The sequence below is a fragment of the Uloborus diversus genome, chromosome 1 (genome assembly GCF_026930045.1).
Source record: "Uloborus diversus isolate 005 chromosome 1, Udiv.v.3.1, whole genome shotgun sequence".
Taxonomy (NCBI): Eukaryota; Metazoa; Arthropoda; class Arachnida; order Araneae; family Uloboridae; genus Uloborus; species Uloborus diversus.
Genome location: NC_072731.1, coordinates 50,525,234 through 50,543,046, shown reverse-complemented (window position 1 = coordinate 50,543,046; position 17,813 = coordinate 50,525,234). Strand labels below are relative to the sequence as shown.

The following is a 17,813-nucleotide window of genomic DNA, read 5'->3' as shown; positions in this document are numbered from 1 at the left end:
CAACCACTGGTCTTGATGTACTTTTGATCATTTCTATCTTAGTCCAGTCATTTAAGCTTAAATTAGGTAAGAATCTCGGAATTCGAGATACCCAGCTGAAAGTCTGTAAATACTAGTATATTGACACCCTAAAAGTTGTCTCAAAACCTTCATATGGTAGGGTGTACGCAACTATTAAATTTCAAGGTCAAAGGTCACAAAAAACGTTTTTTTGCGCATTTTTTTTGTAAATATCTCATTTTCTATGGGTTTTTTGCTATTTGTATATATTATCAATATTTTAAAATACAAATTTCTCTACAAATTTTGTTTGAAAAAATTTTTTTATACGATGAACCGTTTTCGAGATAGAGGGCGGAGAGCGCGCGGTCACAGGCTCACTTCAGGTCAACCGGTGCCTCCGGTCGAAAACGCGCCATATATAGTTGAGGAACTATCGATAAATCCATCATTATAAATATCTGTCAATTTTTATTAACTATTATATTATATTTTATCATTTTTTCCCTAACCTATCCACTTTTTATTCAGTATTAATTTACTTAACAACACTTACCTGCCCATGTAATTGCAGAATTGTTAATGAAAATATAGGAATTATATCTGAATTTTAACCTAATTAATATAAATAAATTCTTACATGATGAAAAAAAAACAAATAAATTATGAATTAATATTTTTATTAAAAAATATCATTCAATATATTTATTTTTATTAAAAGTAAAAAAAATGGAATAAAGGATACAAAAACTACAATTTTAATTTTAATCATCTTCTTCCTCTTAATCGTCATCTTCCGGCTGCTGATAAATTTCAAACTGGTCTCTTCATTATCGTCTTCAACGACATTTGTCTCAAGTTCTTCCATGATTTCGAGGTCAAAGGTTCCATCTTCGTTAATGTCGCTCTGATATGGTAGAGCATTGAGACAAGCTTGCCCATTACATTGGCCACAAGCTAAAGAGCATTGCAAACCCGCTTTCCTGCATCCGCATCGTGAACCACAACCACCCTTGCAGTTGCAGAAAATTGTATTTAGCAAATCTTCTGGAACAGGTGGTAAACCTGTTATGATAGGCTCCAGAAAATCGTTTCGCATTGCCCCACCCCATACCTGGGATTCCAAATCATGCCCTAACCAAGTTTGAACTTGATAATATGCACGCCTTTTTAAATGTTGATGAGCAGCTGCACTTGTTGGTGGAATATTTGAAAACTGCACAGGTTTATTAAGTTTTGTAGACTTGACGTAATGCATATAACGAAGATGATCAAGACTTTTCACAGATTTCGGAGCATTATAGACGGCCAATAAAGTTTGAGTTCCACTCTCTAATAATCTCGCGATGCGGATGCAGGAAAGCGGGCTTGCAATGCTCTTTAGCTTGTGGCCAATGTCATGGGCAAACTTGTCTCAATGCTCTACCATATCAGAGCGACATTAACGAAGATGTAACCTTTGACCTCGAAATCATGGAAGAACTTGAGACAAATGTCGTTGAAGACGATAATGAAGACCAGTTTGAAATTTACCAACAGCCGGAAGACGACAATGAAGAGGAAGGAGATGATTAAAATTATAAATTGTAGTTTTTTTACTCTCTATTCCATTTTTTTACTTTTAATAAAAATAAATGTATTGAATGAGTTTTTTAATAAAAAGATTAATTCATAATCTATTTGGGTTTTTTTCTCATCATGTAAGAAGTTATTAATGTTAATTATGTTAAAATTCAAACATAATTCCAATATTTTCATTAATAATTCTGCAATTACATGGGCAGGAAGTGTTGTTAATTAAATTAATACTGAATAAAAAGTGGATAGGTTAAGAAAAAAATGATAAAACATAATATAATAATTAATAAAAATTGTCAAATATTCATAATCATGGATTTATCGATAGTTCCTCAACTATATATGGCGCGTTTTCGACCGGAGGCACCGGTTGACCTGAAGTGATTCTGCGACCGCGCGCTCTCCGCCCTCTATCTCAAAAACGGTTCACCGTATAAAATTTTTTTTTTACAAAATTTGTAGAGAATTTTGTATTCTACAATATTGATAATATATACAAATAGCAAAAAACCCATAGAAAATGAGATATTTACAAAAAAAGCGGAAAAAAACGATTTTTGTGACCTTTGACCTTGAAATTTAATAGTTGCGTACACCCTACCATATGTAGGTTTTGGTAACAACTTTTAGGATGTCAATATACAAGTATTTACAGACTTACAGCTGGGTGTCTGGAATTCCGAGGTGAACTTACTATAATGACTGGACTATCTGTACTTTCCCCCGAACTATTAGATCTGTTTTAGCCTTGCAATTTCAGGGAGACTTTTACAAGCCCTATGAGCTCTAAGTGACTACATAAGAATTTGAGGATAATGCATAAGATACTGAAATTGCCTTGGGTGAATCAAACCAATTCCAAATCATGGATTCATATAAACGCTACAGAAGAATCACAAAACTAAAACAGGGTGCATAAGACTATTTTAATAAAAAATAGTGAATGTACTTATTTTTTACGTAAAAAAGTTATATGAAGATTTTGAGTGGCAACAAGTCTCATTAATTCTTCTCATTCTTTCAAAAATTGAAGTTTTTGCATAACCTCACTTTAAAAACAGTAACTTTTGGAAAATTTGATTTTCAAATCGAATTTCTAATGTTGTATGCATCTTAGGTTTGCAATAAAACACGAAGTGAAAATTTCATAAAAATAAACTAATATTTCAATCACTGTTTAGTGGCTTCCCCCCCCCCTTCCTATTAAGGGGAAAAGTTGAAAAAGAAAAGAAAGAAAAAGCCGGAGTCGGAGTCAGCCATTTTCCCTCCGACTCCGCAGCCCTCATTGAAACTACCAAAAAAAAAAAAAAAAAAAAAACCTTAATTAAATTATCCTGCTTCAGAAATTGTACCATGATATCATGCCAGGTCGATTGGGGCGAACGAAAACAGAATTTCAATCAATCGATTTTTCATGAATCAACACAAATTATGAAGTATTCGTATTCCAAAAAAATCTCTACAGTCTACAACAAGAGTAAAACTTAATGAATAAGTATAACACTATTAGTAACAATAAAATAACTTCGAGGGAGAAATTAAGAGTATGTCAGAAAAATTAATTATTCAAGGCTTTTAAAAACCGAAACATTTATATTCTGTATAGTCACCTCAGAGCAATACTAAGACATCTAATCCCAGAAATAACACTGAGATATCCTACTGTTGCTCTGAGGCGACGATATTCTCAGTTACTTTAGTTTTATAGCGACAAGATATTTTATTGATAGTTATGGCGATGAAGGAGCCAAACTTCCTTTTATTTCTCCTGAAGTACACAAAATGCTATTTCTTCAAACGATTGGTATATTATTTCTACAAGTTATTCTTTTATATACCAAAGCTTCATGTATTGAAATACCTGGAACAAACGCATATGTTTATTTTTACTTCCCAAAAATTCTCGCTTGACTGAAATATTTCTTCCACTTCTGTTCTTCAAGAAGTTTCCATTACAAAAAGTTAATATAATTTATCTAAATTTTAATATTTAAAAAGAATAAGCTTTAAGTTTTTAACTTACATCAGTGGTTAATGGATATATAAAGAATGGCAAACTGGGGAAGAGAATTCGAACCCCCTTTTACTTGCTTATTGGAAAGTACTCCATCTTTTTCTTTGAACATTCAATTTTCGATGTGGAATCGATTCTTGAAAAATGAAAATAAAACTTTGCATTTCGGTCATCAATAAAATTTTTGACATTCGGTGGAAATTATTTTAAAAGGTTCGAGTGAAGAAAGAAACTGACGGAATTTCCGTTAGAATATTTGATGCTTTCTGACACGCACCATTGTTATTAGACATTGAAAGGAATAATTAATGTTCGAAAAAATGGAATTTCACTATTTAGAAGATATTAGGACCATGATTTTTATAAAAAATCAATAGGTTGGTTAAATTTTTATGATTGAACTAATATTAACATTAGATATAAATGATTTTGTCTTTCCTATAATTTCCATCAAACTGAGTAAATCAGGGGGAAATCCTTTTGCTGAGTAAAATTCTTTCGTATATGAAAAATATTTGAAGTAATACAAAATAGCATGTGTGGTTTTGTCAGAATATTCTTTTAAATTACAATGCAAAATTTAGCAAAATCTAAGCAAACAAATCTCTGCCGCACTTAAATACTTAGAAAACTCTTTAGTTAATTGTTTTAAGACATAAAAACCTAATTTGTTTAAAGAACGGAACAAGAAGTAAGTAATGCAATTAACAAAAGTACGCGATCTCTTCAATTACATTTTAAAGCACTTAAAAAACTGAAAAGAATGGTTCTATTTCTACTCTTTACTCTTTTCTAATATTTATGAAATTATTCTTGCTAAGTGACTCAACAAAATTCTTCTACAAGTTCTGTTGTAAAAATATTGTTATGTAGACAAAAGGAAGATACGGATAGTGAGCAGTATTTTGACTTCATTTTTGACTTTAACTTGATCAATATGGTTAACTTAAGTTAATGAAGCATGTAAAAAGTTGTCGTATTTGTTTATCAAAACTATGGCAATTTTTAAAGTTTAAATGGAACTGTTTAGACGTAAAGTTGAAAAAATACTTTCGTGCATGAAAAGTAAAAATAAAAAATACCTATTTGAGTATAATTGCGCAAAATTGCAGATTATTGAAGACATATGTTTCGAGGTTAGAAGAAATCTCCGTTTTCAATGCAAAATAAGTGAAAGTATTTGTCGGATTTTTTTTTTTCATTCCATAAGCAAACTAATTTTGCATTGAAAATGGAGCTCCTTGTAACCCCGAAACACGCGTCTGCAGTAATCTGCAATTTTGTGCAGTTATTCGTCTTTATTTCTCATTTTTACAGTTGAAACGAGTTCAAATAACGTACCAACGTTCAGTTTAATTATGTGCATCACTTGCTATCGGAAAGCCATAATCGAGTTCTTGAGTGATCCTGCATAATGAAATGCAGTGCAAGCACCCGGGACAGGCATAATCAATAACTAAAATCAAATAATTCCATACACGTTCGATTTCAGTAGTTCGATTATATCTATCCCACTACTGTTTGCAATGGAAAACCCCCCGTAAAGTTTTCTTTATTCCCAAGATGATCTTGTGGCAGTGAAAGCCGTTTTACAGATTTTAATGTGCGTAAAACAAATTTTCAGGAAGCTAGTTTCGTTTTATGTTGGATAAGTTGAATGAATTCGTGTGTATGAACTTAACGTACATGTCTCGTCATCATACGTACATTCATGATTACACAGAGCAATATTATCGAACACACAGGGGAATGAAAGAAGCACTTCTTCAGTAGATGTGCCCTTTTTTTCTACTCCTGAGCGATACATATTTCGGAAATGTCTAAATAGCAGCAAAGGTTGAAAGATGCAATGAAAATAGATTTTGTAAAAGTGAAAAAATACATGTGAAATAAAATTAGATCTCGCGATATTGAAACCTTTGTTTTCTTCTTTCCTTTGAATTATTTTATTGGATACTAGCAAAAAGACCCGGCGTTGCCTGGGTCAGTAATAATTGTGAGAAACAATCGCTACTTTCTTTTGTTTTCTGTTTTAATTGAAAGAACTCAAAACACACCGCTTTGACGTGATTAAAAATTGAGCTTCTTCCTTACCCATAAAAGTAAAACAGCAATAGGTATAAAGAACGAACGAGTATTCATTTAGAAACGAAAGCGCAAATTGAAGCATATAAAAATTTGAAGAATTTCCAAAATATGTCTAACAAAAACAAAGGTCACTTTTAAAAACCGTGCGCTTTATTTAGTTAAATAGTACACACACACACACACACAAACACACACACAAAAAAAAGAAAAAAAAAATCTTTCTACTATGTTTCCCTAAGTGTGCAAAAAGTAGAGTTTCCAAATGTTTAAATGACTTTAGCCTCATGTTTGCTCCAGAAAAGCCTTGATTCAAAATTTTCATTATGATTACTTTTAATGTTGCAGTTAAAAGGCAACGAATTTTCGAAACAATGGGTTTAATCATTTGATGTGGAAATTACATGACATTTACTGTTTTCGATCACGACGTTTTTAAACTAAGTTTTTTAGCAATAAATTATAGCCTGAGTTGTTCCCTGATAATGTAGCTAACTATGGGGAAAAAATGGTTAAAATCCGTCCAGTAGTTTTGAAGTTTACCCCGGACATCCGGACAGAAGTAGCCCTTTATGTATAAAGATATTACGCCTAAATGCATGTAAGATGATGTAGCATGAAATGTGAAATATAAATTTGGTGAATCTTCTGTTTAAAAAAAATGCTATGGTAAAATTTGCCATCTGTCCACAACAGACTACTTCAATAAATTCTGAAGACGGATAGTAATAAAAAAGAAAACCTCCATCTTTTTACTACACCAAAGGCCAGAAAAGTATTTTTTTTTCTTTGGTACCCAGGGTTTTAGAACTAAATTTAACTATATTTGAGGCGCTAAATCGAAATATAGGATTATGAATTTTTCCTATCAACTATACTTTCTATCAATGGGGTTCTACAATTTAGGTCTATTTTAAGCACTTTGAAAGTGTCAGTTTGCACTTTCAAACATTAAGTGAAACACATGTTTCGGAGGAAATTGCTCTTCAATTCATTGAAATGAAGCTGCATGATGATCTAAAGATTAAATGGTTTATATCTCTATTAAGAAGCAAAAAGGACAAATTAAAAAAGTCCAAAATGCAAGGGCAAGAAACCATTAAAATTGAAGTTAACTGAAAATGTCTGAGTAGATTACTGTAAGAAGGGTGTTACTGTAAAAGAGAGTCCCTAGGGATACCTTGTAAAATAATATTTCGTGGTATAATTTTTTGGAATCAAGAAGTATAAGAAATTTACTTAACCGCTTTGATTCAGCAAGAAATTGAACGAAGGCGTTAATTGAAATACATGACTGCGGCAGTAAAAGTACTTTTCAAATAAAGAGCATCTTGAAATCTATACAGCATACAAGTTTTCATGCATCGAAAAAAATGAGATATTCTGAGTTTGGAGGTATGAAAAGAAGTGAGACATCACGCATTTTATAACAATATGCTTATGATAATATAGAGTGACATGTGACAAGAATAAGGTAAAGTATGACACTTTATGACAAGGGGGAGGGGTCAAATATAATGAAAAATAATAGTTAGCTCCTAATAGAAATAAATTAATTCTAGCCTCTAATAAATTTTCTAAAGTGCACTAATTTATTCAAAAAATACATGTATCCTAGATTCAGTATAAATACTCTGACAAATTAATGACTCTCCAGAAAATCAAATCTCGTCATAAAGTTAGAAAAAGTTGAAACTAGTTTCACAAAAGAGAACTAGTTCCAGCATCAAGATGTTTTCGATGTCATGTTTTTTCCCTCTTACTTCTGAAGAAAAACCTTTTCAGAAAACTTGGAATTGAATGAAAAAAAACCCTCTGAATAGAAGTAGTTTGTTTGCTAAGAGACCACTTAAAGCGTACTTTAATTCGTAGTTTTCGAGTTCTTATGAAGCAAAAATATTTACTTCTCTTAACGTTATCGTGAGGAAAAACAAACGGTGAGAGTTTAGTTTTTCAAAATTTTTATGTTAATTGAAAGTAAGGCACATTATCTTCAAGCTAGAGAAGAAAAAATTGCGTCTATTAATTACGAGACATCATCCTCACTCCCTTGTATGTCCTATCACTGGAAGCAAATTCGCTTTGTAAATAATTTTTATACTTTTTAGAAATTACTTTCATTTTTCGGCAAATTAAAATTTCTTAAAATTCAAACAAATTACGAAGTTTATACTTTTTTAAAACTAAAATTAGAAACTCCTAATACGAATAAGAAGGAGCAATAAGTAGTATGAAAAAAAAAAGCATTTGCAAAAAGCACAAGCAAAATGTTCTTCCAATGAACAAAAAATATTCGAGAAAAATATTTAATTTATTTCAAAACTAAAAAAGAATGACATCGATTTTTCAAGAACTTCCTAAAATGAAATTTAGAACATTTGTACAATAAACTTATTTTTATTTAGATAGTTCATTATGAAACGAAGTTACAATAAGAGTTATTTATTTTCAACTTTTGATTATAGATTCCTCTTACAATCATGTTTTAAGTTTATTCTGTTTTATAAAAAAAGGAAAAAAGAGAAATAACTCAAAGTATTTTCAATGGTAGTTAATACTAAGCGATGATCTACTCATAAGCGAAAAACAACTGAAGCATCTAGAAGCAATAGGGTGTAAGGACCAAAAATAAAAATTGGGAGATAAATAGTACGCAAATCTTCAGACACTTTTGAACATGTTTTGAACACGGATACTCGCCACCCTTTTTAGAACACTTAGAAACATTTTTGAAAGAGTTTTCAGAACACGTCTGAGAAGACTTTTCAGAACCCATAATCGATTCAGCGCACTTTTTAGAACACTTCTAGAAACGCATCTGAGAACATTTTTAGAGCTCTGAAACAAGTTTCTTCTTTTAAATCACTTTGTAGCACTCGCTTTATAGCACTTATGGAACAGTTCTTTGATTATAGTACCAGCAGTTTTTACTTTTAATTTTACTGCAACCTCGTGAGGAAGTTGTCAAACGCCGTCGAACACTGGCCGGTTTTCAACCAGGGAAGGCCCATCTTTTTTGGTGGCATTCGAGACACCAACCGACAGCGATTCATTGCAACGAAATTTCGGGTGGTATCATATTGAGAGATTCTATTGGCTGGTGGTTAAAGAGAGCTCTTGAAATTATAAAAGGGACGATTTCGCAAGTGGGCCCCAAGTTAACACAAGTGTCGCCAAATCTGTTTTCAAATGTGGCCCCCACCTGCTCTCAAATGTGTTCCCAAATTTAAACTTAACAAACATCCTGAGGATTCATTCGGAACAAATCCGAAACACATTTCAGTACACGTTCTTCCTAACGGAGAACATTCGGAACGCATTCTGGTGCACATTCAGGCAACTGGAACACTTTTCTGAATTAAAGTGTTCCAAAAGTGCTTCCAATGTGTGCGGCGAATTTTCAGGTTACAAATGGCAAAAACAGTGATCTGTGAGTTAGAGAGTGCCCCAGTAGCCCTGGTAGGTGCTGTTGTGCAACGTGATTTGAAAAAAAAGTTTTAATGTAAGCCTAACAAGGTATTGAACACTACACGTGTTTTACTCAAAACTCAAAACTTACATCTATTTGCTTCAAACTGCCGCACATACGATTCTAAGAAGGAAAACTTCTTTTCAAAAGAACAAAAACAAAACTATTCAAATTCAATTTTAAGACACAGGTTAATAAGCCTACTTGAAGCGAATATTTTTACAATAGATGTCCATTTACTAGTCTACTTAAATGTCACACGCTACATTCACAATAAAAACTATCTTTTCTCGTATTTATACTGTAATGAGACAATTGAAGGAAACGTGATGTACGAACTGTTTTCCCACACACAAATAAATTTATTCAATATAAAAGCAATCTTCTCTAGAAAACTAGTTCTTCAACTGTCTTTCTTCTCCGTCAGGGGATAAGCAAGAATTTCGAACAGAAAGGAAAATCGAATCCACGTTCCCTAGTAATTACACCAGTGATTACACCGGATGTCTCCATCACAGCCACACACCTTTCACAACCCCATTTCTTCTATTCTTTCTCTACGGCAAACAAAATAATAATATAAAAAAAAAGAAGCTTAAGACACAAATCCGGATTGTTCCCCGGAAAAAAGCCAGTAGAAATGCTGAAAAAAAGAGCTAAGAGAACCATAAAAGGAATAGCGTCTTCTAACCTTTTAGAATGAAATAAGAATTCTTTAGATTTTCAGGGGCGTATTTTAGCATTTCGAAGTATTTTTTTTATGATATTTTTTTGCTCTAGGTCTACGTCTTAGAATCTAACCGCTCGAAATATCGTAGAGAGAGAACTTTTTCCTTGCGTGACAAAAACCAAGGAGGCACTGAGGGAGAAAGTAAAATCCGAAAATGGCGTCAAGAGAGGTATTTATGCGAAATGAAACGAATAAAGTAGGAATGATTTGCTTTTAGATGTTAAGATTTTGCAGTGCTTGCGATTATGAAAGAGATTCATCTATTTAAGCGTTCCTGTCTGATGCATAGACACGGATTTAATATAATTTACGACACACACACACACACACACACACATATATATATATATATATATATATATATATATATATATATATATATATATATATATATATATATATATATATAAGGATAATTAAAAAAAATTCTGCACCCAAAATATTTAAAGAGAATAATACATTTTTCCTGAATTTCGTTTTGCATCTCATTGTAAGAAGCTTATCAAAACGAGAAAGTCACAACTAAGTTCTTCAAGTAAAAGACAAATATTATAAGAAACGTGCTTAGAATTTTAAAAATTTTCTGAAACGTTCAAAAACAGAACAACTTTTGGAAAAATATTTATTTTAGACAGTGTGGTATCAAAACGTTGTTAATTTGATCAGCTGTAAATGAAACTACTCGACCTATGTTTGTCAAGATATTAAAAAGAATTATGACCAAACGGATTAAAAAGTTTGGTTAATGATTAAAATTGAGCATAATTCTTCTGTGAGAAATATTCGTATCAAAATCCCATATTTTAATTTCCTTTCGATGCTTCAAAAAATCAATTGTTTAATAGAAAGCATTTCCCGTAAACGTACAACTAGGTTTCCATACTGCTTTAGGCAACAGACGAACTAGAAAAGTTCATAAAGCACGTTCTAAAGTGGATAATTCTCTGGTTAGTGGTGGGCCGCAACCTAGTGAGTCCATATCCTAAGGATGGATGAAGTCTTCAAAAAAGTATCTGTAGTCAATATTCAACCGACTAGAAATCAAATCATCAGAAAAGTACACTTCTTTCAAATTTCTGAGATCAAGAAGATTCTACGTAATGACAAAAAGTATATTCTTGTTATTTCTATATTTAATTCGTGTCAACTCTATTTATTCAAAATAAAGAATTTTTATTCAATTTTTATATAGTTTTGTTTGTTAGCCGAAAACCGTTACTGTAAACATTGTAATTTTTTTTTTTTTAAATTTAATAGTTGCTGTGTTTCAGTTGAAATACAACACAAATTGAACGGACATGCATTGAAGAAGTTAGAACTGTTGCATATATGCACTGCCAATGAAATAAAGTAAAACAGATTTTTGACTGGTAAATCAAATAAAGCCGCAGGCGACCGAAAGTCGCAAGTCACCCATTCCTGGTCGATACTTAAGAGAAAGAATATAATTTATGAAAATAATAATAATAATAATCTTGTAGCTCTACTTCTTGGCACTAAAAAAATGACGCCAGTTAGTAGATGTTCAATAAATGAAAGAAACTTCCTCTTATCGCAAATATGTAGCCAACAGATGTCGGGATACTAGTGATGGGCATAATCGAGATCTTTTGATAATCGAGATATCGGGAATCGAGTACTTCTAATAATCGAGTGATTGATAATCGAGATCTTTTTAATTCGAGAACTCGAGCGATTGACTTCTCGAGATCTTCCGAATCGAGTACTCGAGCGATTGACTTCTCGAGATCTTCCGAATCGAGTACTCGAGCGATTTACTTCTCGAGATCTTCCGAATCGAGCACTCGAGCGATTGACTTCTCGAGATCTTTTGAATCGAGTACTCGAGCAATTTACTTCTCGAGATGTTTTAAATCGAGATCTCGAGATGTTTTAAATCGAGATCTCGAGATGTTTTAAATCGAGATCTCGAGATGTTTGAATCGAGTTCTCGAAATGTTTGAATCGAGTTCTCGACCAGTATTTAGACTTCCTGAGTTCCAGAATCAAGTTTACTTTTACAGGGGTGCCCGCTAAGGGTGTCCATGGCGCTCACAACGCCAATGAAATTCTAAGAGGAGAGGGGGCTGAGAGTGTCTTTTAAATCGCATTGGGGGGTAGGGGGCTCTTGTCCTAGGAGTTGCTCCGTAATATTTGAGAGGGTGGGCCATCGCTCTTGAGGGGTCGTGGGAGTGGGCATTTCTGACTTCTAGAACAGTCGACTTCACGAATTGTTTCTGTAGGGTTGCGCACGAGGGGAAGGTGTACCATCAAGCTCGTAATTTAGGGGGTCAGGAAGGGGCAATTCCCCCCCCCGGGTTTTCGAAATAATGGTACTGACATATATGTAGGCGTAGGTTTTGTTATTAATTTGTACAATATACACTGAGTATATATATTCTTTTATCCCCCCCCCCCTCGCCCCTGTCCTGGAAAATTTGAAATAAAGGACCTGAGTGTCATGACGCGTACTTCTGTCACTGCAACTTTGAGGGTAGGCCCGATGAGGAGACGATTGACTCCTCTGGACCAGAGGGGTCAATCGCCTCCCGGCTTTGAAAATTAATGCTTCTTAATGAACGGGAACGTGCTTTTTGTAGTTTTTCGTTTAATTTTGCACTAGTTACATACCCTTTGCTCCCCTCCCCTTAAGCTTCACCCTGGATGGACCAGTTTATGGGGGTCAATCTGGTAGGTTTTAGTCTCTGCGTCATTGAAATTTTTAGGGGTCATTTTTGAGACTTTCTTTATCTCAATTTTCGGGGGGGGGGGGGGGGTTCGTGGGCTCTTTTCCTAGACAGATGCTCCGTAACATTTGAGAGGGTGTGTCATCGCCCTGGGGGAAGGGGATGCCCTCGACTTTTAAAACATCGAGTTTTTTTCACAGGGGTAACATCTAGAAGGGGCGACCCATCCTGGCTTTTAGAAATTATTATTTACATTTAAATGAAGTTTTTGCTGTTAGTAGGAATACTATGCATTGATTATATGCCCTTTAACCCCTTCCCCCCCTAAAGTGTAAAATTTGAAATATGGGCTTGAGAGTTATGATGCATACATAGCCACTGAAACTTCAATTTACGGAGTTCGATGGCCCTCGCCCCCCTTCTTGAAAAATTTTATATTTTACATTCAAGTGGAACTAGTTTTCGTTGTTTTCCGATAAAAGTTGCATAGTAATTAATTGAGTCTGTTTTGGGAGATGCATTCAATAGATACATTTAATAGTTTTCATTGTGGGTCTCAATTCTTGGGGAATGCAGATTCAACGAGAGCTTGATTTCGGAGGCCTACAGGGGATGTTTCTCTTCTACCACGTGATTATTTCGAGATTTCGGACGCTTATTAAGCAAGAAGTTAATAATGAAAACAAGTCGAGGAATCGCAGCTCTGCACATAAGGGCTCATTTGTTCTTGTTTATAGCTTTGCTTTTTTTTTTTTTTTGCTGCTGCTGTTGGTTGTAGGGTTAGTATCTGACTTATATAAGAGAAGGGAGGAAGGGTAAAATATTTCTCGCTATGTTTTACAGGGCATTAGGATTCCCGGCGCATTAATAATAGTGCAACTTTAAGTGGAATCCATTCTTTTGCTTCTTTCATGATTCGCTCTTTTTTATTTTTATTTTTCACTTTTATTGATTAGGGGAAAAGCTAAAAACAATGGGTACAGGGAGTGAATTTGAGATGTTTCTGAGTACATAAAGGAGTTTTGATGCTTGTCGTGTGGAATTAATTTTAGCTCACATTCTTTGGTCCAATTTTTTAATTGAAATTAGATTATATGCAGATCATTATTGTCTTTTTTTTTTCATTCCATACGTATGATATTTGTAACTATTCTTGTTTGCGTATCATTTATTTTCGCGTGTGCATACTCTAATAATGTTATATTCATTATACTTTTAAAATTTTGATTAGTAGTACATTATTTACTCAACTTAAAAATTTGGAGTCATTGTATTGAGATGCTTATTTTATGATTTTTTTAAACTGCTGAAACTGTTTGGGCTGGCAGCGGTCCATTTCGAAACTTTGGGTCCCGTGGCTCCGCTTCATTTTCCTTACGTTGGTCCTCAAAAAGGGTTAACTGATTACCAAGTTTCTCTAAAAATTCAGATTATTCGATTTTCAAATCATCCGAAAGCGTCGCTCGATAACGAACATTCAACAACAAGCAATTATCGAGAGGTGCCCACGAGAGGGTAGGGGTAGGTCCATGGTGCAGACCGCGCCAAAATGAAGTTTAAATGAGGAGGGGGCAACTCCAGAAGGCTTTTGGTCTTACTTTAGGAGGCTCTTGTTCTGGGGGGTTCTCCGTCGCATTTGAGGAGTGGGTTTCCTCACCCTTAGGAAGATAGGCAGCCTTGTATTATAAACACACATAGTTTAAATGTTTCATACACGTTTTAAAATGGTTGTTACAGAGTAACAACCGTTTTAAAACGTTTACTCAAAGAAATGTACTATCTGGTTAACCCCATTCGAAAAAAGCACCCGAGAAGCTCTTATTCGAAACTAAATTAGGATGTCCGTTCGTTCTTGTGGGCAACGGGACCCCTCGTGACAATCACCTTCCCCCCTCCAAGTACGATAGTCCCAAAAAGAGCAAAGACCCCTCAAAAATTTGAATTACCCGGTTTAAGCCATAACGTCTCCCTCCTAGCGATAACCTCTGCGAATGAATCACTAGAAAAGTTAACCACTCAAAAGGTTTGTTCAATTTCTCAGGGTCACATTTAAGGGGTTGGGGACGTAGGAGGAAGGTGTCCCCCCCCCCGATTTTTAGCTAAACTGTTCCCACTTTTTATTTCAATACATTATTTATGTAAACAACTCTCAAGTTCAAACCTGTTTGTGTTGCCCAATCACATGTCCATATTATCATTATCCCCCACTTTTTAAAATTTTTTTGATCTAAATAACTGTCAAGTGCAAAGCAATATGGAAAGCATTTCTCTGCCTGTTATTTCAAGATTTCATCAACGGAATGCACAACACGTGCCCCCCCCCCCCCTTAACGCGCTCATATGATATAATTCCTTAATTATTTTCGTGTGAAATATATCGTTCGATTATAAAGAGATCTCTCGATAATCGAAAATTTGACACCAAACATTCAAGTATAACCCCATCAGAAATAAAGCACGCAAGAAGCAGTCATTCGATTTTAAAACCATTCCAAATCCATCAATTCCAAGAGCGATGACGCACCACATATGCAAGAGCGTGCACAGAAATTTCGGGGCTCGTCAGAAATGACTTTGACGGGCCCCCTCTATATTGTTTACCCCTACGTCCCTAATACATTTCACCTCTCATTTTAAAAATCTCGGGCCCGGGCCAACAGGTGTCCCTTTTCTCCCCCTCGCCCTGTGCACGCCCCTGCACGAATGGAGTTCTCCCCCAAGAGCGCTATCCCGAAAAGAGAAAATCTCCTGAAAATTACAATCCCGCAGTTTGCGTCTTAACTCCCGTCCCTACGAATGAATTACACGAGAACTAGGCTACTTGCTTTATTAAGAAATAAATAAATACCTTTGTGCCAAGAAGTAACAGGAAATAACTAACTTTTGTAGCACAAACATATAAATTACTGCAGACACGTGTTTCGGGTTTGATTACCCAATGGTTTAGTCGAAGGTGTGGACGTAAGGGGGGAGAGGTTCCCTGAGATTTTAACTAAAGTATTCCCCCTTTTGACTTGATATATAATTTTAGTTTTAATGCCCCTCAAGTCAGAACCTTTTTAGCGCTCCCCACCCTTTGCTTCCACCACCGGGACACACCACCCATGTCACCCATAGACCCGTCCATGTGTTGATTCGCTAACATATTTCTCCCAAAAATATATCATTGGGCTACCAAATCATCCCAAAGAATCATTTGATAATCAGGCATTCGGCAGCATACATGGAACTAATTACAACACTATTCGAAAGCAAGCACAACACACAAACTTCTACAACAAATATTCGAGAGGCAAATCTTTGATCATAAAATCATTTAGACCGCAGGAGTATCCATTCTTCAAGTGTGCTCGCGCACCTCTTAAAAACGAACCTCTCTCCCCCCCCTCCTTAAGAGCGCCATGATCCCCTTTTCCTGTGCATTTTTTTTTCTGAAAAAAAAAACAAAAAAACACGAACATTTATATGTCAAAACATTAATTTTTTCAAAGCCAGCCCTCTGACAGGGGTGCCTACCCCCCTAAGAGCAAGTGCGCACCCCTCTCCTAAATTTTGCAAAGATCCCCCCCCCCCCCCAAAAAAAAAAACAAGAGCTCTCCAAAAAAAGTAAGAAATACCCCTCAAAACAACGCCCCTAAAAATTTCAATGGCGTAGTCTGCGCCATGACCCCTTTCCCCCACCTGTGGGCACCCCTGCCTCTGACCCACTAAATGACAGATCTGTCCAGGTAACTGAATCCTTTCAGAAGTCAAAGTTCAAATTATCAAATCGATTGAAAAGTACACTGCTCGAGTGATTGACTTCTCGAGAACTCGAGAAATCAACATCTCGAGAAGTTCACAAAGCGAGAACTCGAGCAGTCCATCACTCGAGAACTCGGAAAGTGATAATCGAGCACTCGAGCAGTCCATCGCTCGAGATCTCGGAAAGTGATAATCGAGCACTCGAGCAGTCACCGCTCGAGAACTCGCGAAGGGATAACGAGAACTCGAGATGCGATAATCGAGAACTCGAGATCTATGATAATCGAGAACTCGAGATGTGATAATCGAGAGCTCGAGATACGATAATCGAGAACTCGAGATACGTTAATCGAGAACTCGTAATAATCGAGTTCTCGAGTGATCTTTGATAATCGAGTGATTCGATTATGATAACTCGATTATGCCCATCACTACGGGATACTATAGAAATTATCGTATGACGTTTAAGATGATGCAATATTTCATCACCTCTCAAAACATCTAATCTCAGGAATTACACTAAGATAGCCTACTGCTGCTTGAGGCGACAAAATACAAACATGAGTCAGAACCTGGATGGCAAGTAGAAGCTGAAAGTATAAATGTTTACACGTGGATTTGCTTTGTTTTTTATAAGGAGACCCACGAGGGGGGGGGGGGGAGTCATGGCTAAGAGTGTACCATTGAAATGTTTAGTAGAGTTAAGTTAAGGCCTTGGAGAAATCGTTTTGGTGTGTGTGTGTGGGGGGGGGGGGCATACCTGTGTTTTGTGTTGTTTATCAAATAATGTAAAAGTTATGCCTGCTTTCTTTACCGTTTTACCCCCAAAACCAAGATTAAGCTTTTATTATCGTAAGCTCGAGATATGTGCCTGTAATTTTCATTGAGAACAGACACCTTGTCGTACCGGCTTCATTCAAGTGTTAGTTCCACTGTCATTTGCCAAATCTCTTGCAAATATTATCGACTTTTTTTTATTCCAAAAAGTCATACAGTGGTTAAAGAAAAAAAAAAAAAACACTTGAAAAAATATCAAGTAAATAAATGAGAAAAAAAAAAAGTAATTATAAGTTTTCCGTACTCCAGAGCATTTAACATATGCTTGTGGACGAAATGCGGATGTTGGCCTCAACAAAGAAAATCCGAAAAAACATTCTGAGCTTTTGAATCATCTTATTCCTAGAAAGAAGACAGCCATTCATCAGGCTCTTTCCAGTGCCAGTAAAATATTCTCTCAACCAACTTCTATTGTTGCCCTACCGAAGAGTGAATTGAATCCTCTTAAAAGTACTTCCGCAGAATCGGCAACTTGTTTCATTTGCAGAAGTTTCTCTTAAAAGCTATCCCGGAAGATAAACTATGCGTGACGCCATTTACAACTCAAAGAGCATTTTATACATAAAGAGCATTTTATACAAAGAGTATTTTTTGCGTTTTATACTACTTTACGGAAGCACTGATACCCATGTTATATTAAATGTAATTTTCACCAATCAAGAAGTACGG

General features: G+C 35.1%; 1 protein-coding gene across 1 annotated transcript in view; it reads right to left on the bottom strand.

The window, feature by feature from the left end:
• LOC129229570 (polypeptide N-acetylgalactosaminyltransferase 13-like) overlaps positions 1 to 17,813 on the bottom strand; it is a 224,552-nt gene that overhangs the window by 206,569 nt on the left and 170 nt on the right. The gene's annotated exons all lie outside the window — the stretch shown is intronic.